The sequence below is a fragment of the Capricornis sumatraensis genome, chromosome 9 (assembly GCF_032405125.1).
Source record: "Capricornis sumatraensis isolate serow.1 chromosome 9, serow.2, whole genome shotgun sequence".
In the NCBI taxonomy this organism is placed as follows: Eukaryota; Metazoa; Chordata; class Mammalia; order Artiodactyla; family Bovidae; genus Capricornis; species Capricornis sumatraensis.
Window position 1 is genome coordinate 42,513,119 of NC_091077.1, and position 12,957 is coordinate 42,526,075.

Genomic DNA, 12,957 nt, shown 5'->3' on the forward strand with positions numbered 1-12,957 from the left:
TCAGAAAGATTGAAGGCAGGAGGAGAAGGGGACAACAGGAGATGAGATGGTTGGATGGCATCACTGACTTGATGGATACGAGTTTGAGCAAGCTCCAGGAGTTGGTGATGGGCTGGGCAGCCTGGCATGCTGCAGTCCATGAGGTCACAAAGAGTCAGACATGACTGAGAGATTGATAAACAGAGGAAGCAATGCGCACCGATATGATCTTGTTCTAGAGGAGGTACAGTGGCGAGAGAAGAAGGCTAATGGCTTTAATAAAACTTTTATGAAGTCAGTCTTTCACCAGCTTCTGGAATATTGCACATGTTCAGTGAATGTTTCCTGAGTGTTGGTAGTTTTTGACAATAAGTGTCAGGTACCCCGATCATGTCTGTGCTCCTACTGAGGATTCCAGTGCCCTCTGTGAACATGTTACATAGGCAGGCAGCCTACTTAGATTGTCACTGAGCCATATTATGAATGTTCATACAGTCTTTTAACAGAGATGGTTGGTGCCCTAGTATTAGAACTATTGCATTCTATGCATCTGGGAAAGCTGTGACACTTTTAACATTGTCACTCTCCAGATTCATCTGGAGGGATCACAGAGGGCAGAGGAAGATAAAATCATGCTCACTGATGACTGTGCACATATATATGAACCTTGAAAACAATGCATGGTCATTTTCCTGACAAGCCAAATTATGAAGAGGGCTACCAACTGCTCTACTTAATTATTCTTCTTCAGATGGCTTCCCTTGACCATGTTGGTGCCCAACATTCTCAAGCTTTCTGTCATTCTCAAGTGTAGTCCCAGTAATTGGTTGGCTGTAAACAGTGCTCTAATATTTAATCTGATGTTTGGGTGATGAGGAGGTTAAACTTTTAGCATTAAGAAACCCTTAAGAAAGATGAAGGATCTCTAATGCTGGAATGCCAATCACCAGAGTTAGAGCAATGAAGAAATTTGGGGTCTTCTTGCTCTACTAAGTTAAATATAAGTAAGTAGCCACACATTCCTCCTGCCAATAGTATGATACATGGCACCATTTGCTTTGCACTTTCCCCATGTTGCCTTCATATTTTCTACCAATTATCTTTTATCCACTTAATTTTCTGCCATTTTTCATCACTGTCATCCACACTGTCATATTTACTTCTTATCTAAAAATTAACCCTTGGCAAAGCTTCACTTCGGCCCAGGGTGAGGTTATTCTCTTTTCTTTCCAATAGGCCTGGCGTAGGCTGAGTCAACAAGGAGCCTATGTTTTTGTTTTTGTTTTTCCAAGATGGCTTTTAATTAACAATCACTGTACACTTAGAAATATATTCTGCCCCTCAGAAATGCATAATAAGGTATATGAATATAGAAGACACAGTGTTTCTGCTGATGGGTCTATTTTTATGCAGTTCATTTCAAGGAAGACCTGAGATTTGGGTTTGCCTTTTGCCTTGGGTCAATGTAAATATTTAGATAAGCAATTTATAGTGAGACCTTGTAACTAAAATGCTTTAGGTGCCATACAAATAGATTCTGTTTCTCACATTTTAGGAGTATTTAGAGAATTAGCAGAGAGTTAAGATCTATTTGCATGGCACTTAAAACATCTTTTTTATAGCAATTGGATATACTACTTCTAATGCACATTGACATCATTCTAAAGCATTTGGTACAATTCATCACCATAACAACAGTGATAATAACATAATAGTTATTGATCACTCATCAAATGCTAGCATTTTATAGGCATTTGTTATAATTGAATTCTCTCAACAATACATAAGAATTAATTTATATAAATTATTAACTGTAGTCTCATTTTACTGATAAAAGCACTGTAACTTAGAGGGATTAACTTTCCAAAGGCAAGGAGCCATAAACTAACCCTGGCAACCTGATTCTAGAGCCTGAACTCAACTTACTCAATATCTCCTAAAATTACATGTTCATCAGATTCAAAGACCTTTATAAAAACCCAGATTTCCTTACCACAATCCAAAGCTACTGGAATAGGGGGTGGACATTAAAAAGGGTTTCAATTTAATCTTTAAGAACAGATGAGAAGAAATTCTCCAGAGAATCAGAATGCTTTAATGACATATCATATACCTATATTCTCAGAGAAAACATTTTACTTTTCAGTCACCAGAGCCCCTATATCTCTCCTTTGTATCAATGTTTTTCTTCCTAAGTTTTCTTTCCTCTTCTTGAGAGTATCAACATCAAAAAGCCAGGTGGAAATAAGTACATCTCTTTTGTACTACACATCTTAGAATGAACAGCTAACATGGCCTGGCACATTTTGGCCCGCCTGCCAATGAAATGCCATTTGTTATGGTGTCCAGTGATTCTCATGAGACATCTCCATCTATTGTGGCCTCTCTCCCAGAGACCCAATAGAACAGAGAGGGATCCGACACTCCACACCTGTAGTGGCCTTCTGGCTGTTCAATTCTTACTTCTTTGAAAAACAACTTTGCCTCCGCTCAGCTTCAAATCAGTCCTAATAACCCTGGGGCAGAGGTGCTATTTGTGAGCACACCCCTATCCTTCTCCATGACATCAGAACAGTTCACTGGTAAGAGGAATGCCTGTCTGTCACCTCTCCTAAATCTGGATGAGTCAGGAACTGAAAAAAACTCAAAGCAAATCATAGCCCCACCCATGATGGCTTTGGTTTTAGCATGACCTTCCAAATGTTTTCTGTTAGGAAAAAACTGTTGGACAAGATCCCTAAGAGACTAACTGGTGTGTTGATTCTTACATAAAGATGATTTCATAAGCTGACTTTTAAAAACATGTTAGATTATGTTATAATCGTCTGCTTTGATTTATGGTTTAATATTGACATTTTATTGGAAAAAAATTTTTAATATTTATTTATTTGTCTGCACTAGGTCTTTAATGTGGCATGCCAGGTCTAGTTCCTTGACCAGGGATCAAACTTGAGTCCCCTACATTGAGAGTGCAGAGTTTTAACCACTGAACCACAGGGAAACCCCTTGGATAGAATTTTTAATGAATTCTATTTTTAATATTCACATGACTATACAAAATCAGCCAAATATGCAACTTGGTAAAAAAACATGTAGAAGAAAGTTACACAGAGCCTCCTGTGTCACTACATATTTCACTGACTGGAGAAAATAACAGTTACAAGCCTTCCTTTATTGAGTACCAGCTCAGCTCTTCACACACATTGCTGCATTCAGTCCCACTGACAACCTTCAGAGATGGGTGCTCTTGATACATCCAATTTCCAGATGTCAAAGCCAAAGTATAGAAAGATATTAACTCTTTGCCCAAGCCCACAGAGCATATAGGTGATGGGGATGAAGTTTTAACCCAATTCTATTATACTCTGGGGCCCATGACCATAATCACCATCATTAATATAAAATTTTAGGCCCAAAATATATGTAGGCTTATCTATTATTAATATATAAGTTATGAGGAAAAATTATCTCAGAGATGGAACATTAAAACTCTACACATCATTAAATAAAAACTCTTATACAGAACATGACGATAGGCACTATTTATTAACCATCCATATAGCTATGACTTTGTTTCTACATTCTCAGTATAATTTGACAATTTTATCTGCTTGGCCCATCAGAGTCAACATGCCGGGTAATTAAAATTGTATTTAATAGCCCATGATTTCATTATTAATGTAAATTAGCTGTAAAATATCAATATGATTAATTTTGTCTAGGAAGTACGAGAAAATTATAGGCATATCTTCTGCTATCTTATGCAAAAGTAAATATTAAAGTTAGCTACCTTGTGAATTCTGTCACTGTCACCTGGAAATCCAGGGGTCTTCTGTGCTTCTCCCTGGGTGATAAGTGCTATGTTCTCCTTTCCTGTGTCAGAACTAAGACTAAGGGTTGGTTGAGGGTGTAGGTGGATAGAGGCTCATTTTATCTCCTAAAAGGCCCTAAACCATCATTAATATGAGTAGTGTCTGTAAATTAAGCTTACTGATCAGAGGCAGGATGTGTCTGACAATCCAGACGCTTGGCTAATTGAGGACCTCAGGGGGAGATGTCCTGGAAACTTGTCCAAAGGCTTTAATTAACATGAATTTATACCTGCATATTGTGATAAATTAGCATATTCATCACATCTAATTATTTACAATTATTCTCTGAAGAAAAATAGCCACCATTCATCATTCTTTTCTTCAGGCTGCCACAAATTTAGCCAACATTTTGCTTAATTTACTTCTGCTTTATCCCATCATTGGACTCATTATTGTGGCAAAGGATGACAAGAGGCTGGTGTGACTTACCTGGATGTGGTGTTTACAATGCACTTAAGTAAAAGTGAAAAAATATGCATTATACAACCCCGCTTCCCTAGTGGCTCAGACGGTAAAGTGTCTGCCTGCAATGTGGGACCTGGATTCGATCCCAGGGTTGGGAAAATTCCCTGGAGAAGGAAATGGCAACCCACTCCAGTACTCTGGCCTGGAAAATTCCATGGACAGAGAAGCCTGGTGGGCTACAGTCCATGGGGTCACAAAGAGTCGGACATGACTGAGCAACTTCACTTCCTTTCACTTAATTAAAGTGATAAAATATGCATTATTCAAACCAATAAATAGAGGAGAAGGCTAATGGAAATTATGGGAAGAAGATACAGTTTAGCCAGGTGTTTCTAGATCATGTCACCATTTTAATCCATATTCTTTAGTCTGGGATGTATCTGTAATTATTATATTAATGATTGAGTCAGTGGCCTTAGGATCCAAGGTTAAATCTCTGTTTAAGCCAATTCACTTTAGAGTGAATGTAAAGGCTTCACAGACTACAACCTTATTCCATAATCCCTATCAAGTGCTAGTTAAGATTCAGGCAAATATACCTTCTCATAAACTGTTGGTGGTAGGGTAAATTGTCACAATCTTTTAAGAAAGTAACCTGAAAACACATTAGAACATACATACCTTAAAACTATTCTGCAGAAATGAAAGCACCACAATTTAAATATATGTTTAAGAATTTTTATTGTAACTACCATTAACCATGGAAGCAAAATCCTGCAAATGAGCTGAACATTTTGACACACATTCATATTTTTGTATTTTGTATATGTTAAAAGCAATGTGCTACATCCAAATCTATTTACTGAGAAAAATGTCCATGAGGTAATGTCAAGTGAGAACAAGTTGCAGAATGGCATATAGAATAACAAAACTGTAAAATTCCATAAATGTGTATTTATGTTAGTATATTTTTCTTTGATAATGGAGAAAATTGAAGAAGCATCACAGTGTCAAGATTGCATTCCTAAAGAGAGCATGAATTAAAAAAATAGGAAAGGTATATTTGAAATCAAAAGGTTTCTTTTGATTCCTTTATTTATTGTAAAATAAATGGCGTTACAACAAATACCTTTTTAATTTCTACATGTGTAAATTCAGTTTAGGATTTTAGAAGTGGTATTGTTAGGTTGGAGGGCACTGTGAGTGTAATTTTACTAAATACAAATTTCTTTGTATACGGATTGTATCATTTTCTGTTTCTACCAGCAATGTCTGAAAGTGCCTAGTTTGGGACAACAGAGGATGAGATGGTTGGATGGCATCGCTGACTCAATGGACATGAGTTTGAGTAGGCTCTGGGAGTTGGTGATGGACTGGGAGGCCTGGCGTGCTGCAGTCCATGGGGTCACAAAGAGTCAGACACGACTGAGCAACTGAACTGAACTGATTTTCCACAGCCTCACCAATAATATGTGTTGTTAAACTTTAGGAGATTTGTAGGTGAGGCATTGTGTTTTTAATATAGTATTATTTTAATTTGTATTATGAGCATCAGATTGATCATTTTTTAGTATTTAAGAACCATGTGCATTTCCCTATCTATAAACTGTCCTTTCAAAGCTTTTGCCATTTCTCTAAGGGGTTGTTGATTTTTAACTCTCATTTTTAAGAAGGTTTTAAATATTAGAAACACTAATTCTTTGTGGTACAAGTGTAAACATATTTTCTGCAGTTATTCATTTATCATTTGACTTTGCTTGGAGATTTTGCCACCTCATGTGAAGAGTTGCCTCATTGGAAAAGACTCTGATGCTGGGAGGGATTGGGGGCAGGAGGAGAAGGGGACAACCAAAGATGAGATGGCTGGATGGCATCACGGACTCGATGGACATGAGTCTAAGTGAACTCCGGGAGATGATGATGCACAGGGAGGCCTGGCGTGCTGCGATTCATGCAGAGTCGGACACGACTGAGCGACTGAACTGAACTGAAGGTTTTTTTATTTTCAGATCATCAGATTCATCAATTTTATATGTTATAGTATTTTAGATTATAAATACTTTATATTTATAACAGATAAGGTAGATTTTATTGTACAAATTTGCTTAAAAGAATTTTTGTGCTATTTTTATCATCAATACCATATTTCATTAAGTTATTCTTCCATTTCAATATTCTTGTTTTTTTAATTTTTTGTCACTAAGGCATGTGTCATGGAAGGGAAGTCATGGACTTCCCTGGTGGCTCAGAAGGCAAAGCGTCTACCTACAATGCAGGAGACCCGGGTTAATCCCTGGGTTGGGAAGATCCCCTGGAGAAGGAAATGGCAACCCACTCCAGTATTCTTGCCTGGAAAATCCCACGGATGGAGGAGACTGGTAGGTTATAGTCTATGGGGTCACAAAGAGTCAGACAAAACTGAACGACTTCACTTTCACTTTCAAGTCATGCGTGGCTCTATCTGACCCCATGGACTACTTCCTGCATACCAGGCTGCGCTGTCCTCCACTATCTCCCAGACTTTGCTCAGATTCGTGTCCATGGAGTTGATGATGCTATCTAACTATCTTATTCTCTACTGCTCCTTCTCCTTTTGCCTTCACTCTTCCCCACCATCAGGGCCTTTTCCAATGAGTTAGCTCTTTGCATCAGATGGCCAAAGTATTGGAGTTTCAGTTGCAGCATTAGTCTTTCCAATTAATATTCAGGAATGATTTCCTTTAGGGTTGACTGATTTGATCTACTTGTGGGCCACTGACTCTCAAGAGTCTTTTCCAGTACCACAATTCGAAGGCATCAGTTCTTCGGCACTCAACCTTCTTTATGGTCCAGCTCTCACATCCATACATGACTGCAGGAAAAACCATAACTTGACTATACGGACCTTTGTTGGTAAAGTGTTATATCTACTTTTTATTTTATTTTATTTTTTTTGTATCTGCTTTTTAATACGCTGTCTAGGTTTGTCATAGTTTTTCTTTCAAGGAGCAAGCATCCTTTAATTTCATGGCTACAGTTACCATCTGCAGTGATTTTGGATCCCAAGAAAACAAAATCTGTCACTGCTTCAACTTTTCACCCTTCTGTTAATATTTGCCATGAAGTGATGGGACTGGATGCCAAGATCTTAGTGTTTTGAGTTTCAAACCAACATTTCACTCTCCTCTTTCACCCTCATCTAAAGCTCTTTAGTTCCTCTTCACTTTCTGCTATTAGAGTGGTATCATTTGTGTATCTGAGGTTGTTGATATTTCTCCCAGCAATCTTGATTCCAGCTTGTGATTCATCCAGTCTGGCATTTCACATGATGTACTGTAGCTCAAATGATAAAGAATCTTCCTGCAATGCAGGAGACCTGTGTTCAATTTCTGGGTCAGGAAGATCCCCTGGAGAAGAGAATGGCTACCCATTCCAGTATACTTGCATGGAGAATTCCATGGCCTTAGGAGCCTGGCAGGCTACAGTCCATGGGGTTGCAAAGAATCAATAGGACGTGTGTGTGTGTGTGTGTGTGTGTGTGTGTGTGTGTGTGTGCATATACACATGTATGTATATATACCTGTGAAGGAGTTAGAGAGACAGACATTGACATTGACTGACAATAGACATTGATTGAAAGTAACTGGCTTCTGCAGTTCTGGAAGCTGGCAAGACTAAATTCTACATCAGGACAACAGGCTACAGATTCTCCTAAGAGCTGATGTTGCAACTCAAATCCGAAGGCCATCTTCAGAAGTAATTTCTTCTTCTGGGTATCTGAAGAAGCTGTTAAAATATTTGACTAATTTTAATTTTTTAATTGAATATGGCTAACTTACAATGTTGCATTAAGCTCATATGTACAGCAGAGTAAATCATTTATACATAAACATATATCCACTCTTTTCTGTTCTTTTTTCACAGGTGAGTTCAATTACTAGAGAAGAGAATGGCAAACCACTTCAATATTCTTGCCTTGAGAACCCCATCAGTTCAGTTCAGTCATTCAGTCAAGTCTGACTCTTTGTGACCCCATGGACTGCAGCACCCAGGCCTCCCAGTCCATCACCAGCTCCCAGAGCCTACTCAAACTCATGTCCATTGAGTCAGTGATGCAATCCAACCACCTCATCCTCTGTCATCCCCTTTGTCATCTGCCTGCAATCTTTCCCAGCATCAGGGTCTTTTCAAATGAGTCAGTTATTCACATCAGGTGGCCAAAGTATTGGAGTTTCAGCTTCAACATGAGTCCTTCCAATGAATATTCAGGACTGATTTCCTTTAGGATGGACTGTTTGGGTCTCCTTGCAGTCCAAGGGATGCTCAAGAGTCTTCTCCAACACCACAGTTCAAAGCATCAGTTCTTCAGTGCTCAGCTTTCTTTATAGTCCAACTCTCACATTCATACATGACTACTGGAAAAAGCAAAGCTTTGACTAGATGGACCATTGTTGGCAAAGTAATGTCTCTGCTTTTTAATATGCCCTCCAGGTTGGTGATAACTTTTCTTCCAAGAAGCAAGCGTCTTTTAATTTCATGGCTACAGTCACCATCTGAAGTGATTTTGGAGCCCCCCAAAATAGTCTGACACTGTTTCCACTGTTTCCCCATCTATTTCCCATGAAGCAATGGGACCAGATGCCATGATCTCAGTTTTCTAAATGCTGAGTTTTAAGACAAATTTTTCACTCTCCCCTTTCACTTTCATCAAGAGGCTCTTTAGTTCTTCTTCTTTCTGCCATAAGGGTGATATCATCTGCGTATCTGAGATTATAGATATTTCTCCCAGCTATCTTGATTCTAGCTTGCTCTTGATGTACTCTGCATAGAAGTTAAATAACCAGGGTGACAATATACAGCCTTGACGTACTCCTTTCCCTATTTGGAACCATTCTGTTGTTCCATGTCCAGTTCTAACTGTTGCTTCCTGACCTGCATACAGATTTCTCAAGAGGCAGGTCAGGTGGTCTGGTATTCCCATCTCTTTAAGAATTTTCCACAGTTTGTTGTGATCCACACAGTCAAAGGCTTTGGCATAGTCAATAAAGCAGAAATAGATGTTTTTCTGGAACTCTCTTGATTTTTTCAATGATCCAATGGATATTGACAATTTGATCTCTGGTTCCTCTGTCTTTTCTAAATCCAGCTTGAACATCTGGAAGCTCACAGTTCACATACTGTTGATGCCTGGCTTGGAGAATTTTGAGTATTACTTTACTATCGTGTGAGATGAGGGCAATTGTGTGGTAGTTTGAACATTCTTTGGCATTGCCTTTCTTTGGGATTGGATTGAAAATGGACCTTTTCCAGTCCTGTGGCCACTGCTGAGTTTTCCAAATTTGATGGCATATTGAGTGCAGCACTTTCACAGCATCATCTTCCAGGATTTGAAATAGCTCAACTGGAATTCTATCACTTCCACTAGCTTTGTTCGTAGGGATGCTTCCTAAGGCCCACCTGACTTCACATTCCAGGATGTCCGGCTGTAGGTGAGTGATCATACCATCGTGTTTATTTGGGTCATGAAGATCTTTTTTGTATAGTTCTTCTGTGTATTCTTGCCACCTCTTCTTAATATCTTATGCTTCTGTTAGGTCCATACCTTCTGTCCTTTAGTGTGCCTATCTTTGCACAAAATGTTCCCTTGGTATCTCTAATTTTCCTGAAGAGATCTCTAGTCTTTCCCATTCTATTGTTTTCCTATGTTTCTTTGCATTGACCACTGAGGAAGGCTTTCTTATCTCACCTTGGTCTTCTTTGGAACTCTGCATTCAAATGGGTATATCTTTCCTTTTCTCCTTTGCCCTTCATTTCTCTTCTTTTCTCAGGTATTTGTAAGGCCTCCTCAGACAACCATTTGCCTTGTTTGCATTTCTTTTTCTTTGGATGATCATGATCTCTGCCTCCTGTACAATGTCGTGAACCTCTGTCCATAGTTCTTCAGGCACTCTGTCTATCAGATCTAATCCCTTGAATCTATGGGGTTCCCTTGTGGCTCAGCTGGTAAAGAATCTGCTTGCAATGCAGGAGACCTGGGTTCAATCCCTGGGTTGGGAATATCCCCTGGAGAAGGGAAAGGCTACCCACTCCAGTATTCTGGCCTGGAGAATTCCATGGGCTGCATAGTCCATAGGGTTCCAAAGAGTCAGACATGACTGAGAACCCCATGAACAGTATGAAAAGGCAAAAAGATAGGACACTGAAAGATGAGCTCCCAGGTCGGTAGGTGCCCAATATGCTACTGGGGAAGAGTGGAGTAATAACTCCAGAAAGAATGAAAACCCAGAGCCAAAGCAAAAACAATACCCAGTTGTGGATGTGACTGGAGATGGAAGTAAAGTCCGATGCTGTAAAGAGCAATATTGCATAGGAACCTGGAATGTTAGGTCCATGAATCATAGTAAATTGGAAGTGGTCAAACAGGAGATGGCAAGAGTGAACATCAGCATTTTAGGAACTGGTGAACTAAAATAGACTGGAATGGGTGAATTTAACTCAGATGACCATTGTATCTACTACTGCAGGCAGGAATCCCTTAGAAGAAATGGAGTAGCCATCATGGTTAACAGAAGAGTCCAAAATGCAGTACTTGGATGCAAACTCAAAAACGACAGAATGAGCTCTGTTCGTTTCCAAGGCAAACCATTCAGTATCACGGCAATCCAAGTCTATGCCCCGACCAGTAAGTTTGATTAGGTCCCATCTCTATATTTTTTCCATTTCTATTGCCTTGGGAGAGTGATCTAAGAAAACATTGGTATGATTTATGGCACAGAATGTTTTTCCTATGCTCTCTTCTAGTTTTCTAGTGTCATAACTTTAGTTTAAATCTTTAAGCCATCATGTATTTATTTTCATGCATGGTGTGAGGGTGTGTCCTAATTTCAATGATTAACTTTCTCACCTTCACTTGCTGAAGAGATTTTTTCTCATTTTATATTCTTGCCTTCTTTGTTGAAGATTAATTGATCTTAAGTATGTGGGTTTATTTCTGGAGTCTCTATTCTGTTACATTAATACATATGTCTGCTTTTCTACCAATACCACAAGATTTTTGACTAGTGCAAGTTTGTAATATTTTCTAAAATCTGGGAAGGTTATGCCTCCTACTTTGGGATTTTCCCCCCTTGGGATTGATTCGGCAATTCTGGGTCTTTTATAATTTCATATAAAATTCTGGATTTTTTTATCTAGTTCTGTGAAAAAAATATCATGAGTAATTGGATAGAAATTGCATTATCTGTACATTGCTTTGGGTAGTATTGCCATTTAACAATATTATTTTTTTCAAATCCAAGAGTATCAGATATATTCCCATTTCTTTGAATTTGCTTTATTTTCTTTTTTAATGTTTTATAGTCCACAGCATATAAGATTTTTACACATATCCTTTAGAAGAAATAGAGTACCCTCATAGTCAATAGAAGAGTCCAAAAATGCAGTACTTGCCATCTCAGTGGGTGCAGGCCCAAAAAAATGAGAGAACGATCTCATTTTATTTCCAAGGTAAACCATTTAACATCACAGTAAACCAAGTATATGCCCAAAGAAGCTGAAGAAGCTAAAGTCAAACAGTTCTATGGAGACCTCCAAGACCTAACACCAAAAAAAGATGTCCTTTTCATCATAGGATGAAAAGTGAAAGTGAAGTCGCTCAGTCATGCCCGACTCTTTGCGACCCCATGGACTGTCCATGGGATTCTCCAGGCAAGAATACTGGAGTGGGTTGCCATTTCCTTCTCCAGGGGATCTTCCCGACCCAGGGATCAAACCCAGGTCTCCCACATTGCAGGCAGATGCTTTAACCTCTGAGCCACCAGGGAAGCTCTCATCATAGGATATTGGAAGGCAAAAGTAGGAAGTCAAGAGATACCTGGAGTAACAGATAAATTTGGCCTTAAAGTACAAAATGAAGTAGGGCAAAGGCTAACAGAAGTTTGTCAAGAGAACACACTGGTCATAACAAACACCCTCTTCCAACAACACAAGAGATGAATCTATACATGTTCATCACCATAATACACACAGTTCAGCACCATAATCAGATTGATTATATTCTTTGAGCCAAAGATGGGGAGGCTCTATACAGTCAGCAAAAACAAGATGTGGAGCTGACTATGACTCAGATATATTACATTTACATTTAAAGTCACTCAGTCATGTCTGACTCTTTGTGAAAACTGGAGTGGGTAGCCTTTCCCTTCTCCAGGGAATCTTCCCAACCCAGGGATCGAACCCAGGTCTCCCGCATTGCAGGCAGATTCTTTACCAGCTGAGCCATAAAGGAAGCCCAAGAATACTGGGGTGGGTAGCCGATCCCTTCTCCAGGGGATCTTCCCAACCCAGGAATTGAACTGGGATCTCCTGCATTGCAGGGGGATTCTTTACCAACTGAGCTATCAGGGAAGCCAAAAATCTGACATTTGTGACTCAAATAATGAGCTCCTTATTGCAAAATTCAGACTTAAATTGAAGAAAGTATGGAAAACCACTATGCCATTCAGGTATGGTCTAAATTAAATTCCTTACAATTGATTTTACAGTGGAGGTGACAAACAGAATCAAGGGATTAGATCTAATAGACAGAGTGTCTGAAGAACTATGGATGGAGGTTTGTGACATTGTACAGAAGGCAGTGACCAAAACCATCCCAAAGAAAAAGAAATGCAAGAAGGAAAAATGGTTGTCTGAGGAGGCCTTACAAATAGCTGAGAAATGAAGA